Genomic DNA, 259 nt, shown 5'->3' on the forward strand with positions numbered 1-259 from the left:
CTTTCTCTTTCCATTTCACTCTGTGTGGTTTGCAGCCTGGATGACTCAGGCTAAGCTGGGCTATTTCTTCTCCTTTCATTTCAGGTGATGTGTTTACCACACTGATCTGGGCTGCAGAACAACCTGACTTTCCCTATTAACTATTTAGAAAGAAGCTAAACTAAACTAATGCGTACTTTTGCCTAAGATTCCCTTCCTCCACGCTTGTGATCTCTTGGACAAAGGCAGTTGAGAAATGCAGTAAAGTAGTCCATACACT

Source organism: Corvus brachyrhynchos, unplaced genomic scaffold (assembly GCF_000691975.1).
Source record: "Corvus brachyrhynchos isolate BGI_N302 unplaced genomic scaffold, ASM69197v1 scaffold331, whole genome shotgun sequence".
NCBI classification, from domain to species: domain Eukaryota; kingdom Metazoa; phylum Chordata; class Aves; order Passeriformes; family Corvidae; genus Corvus; species Corvus brachyrhynchos.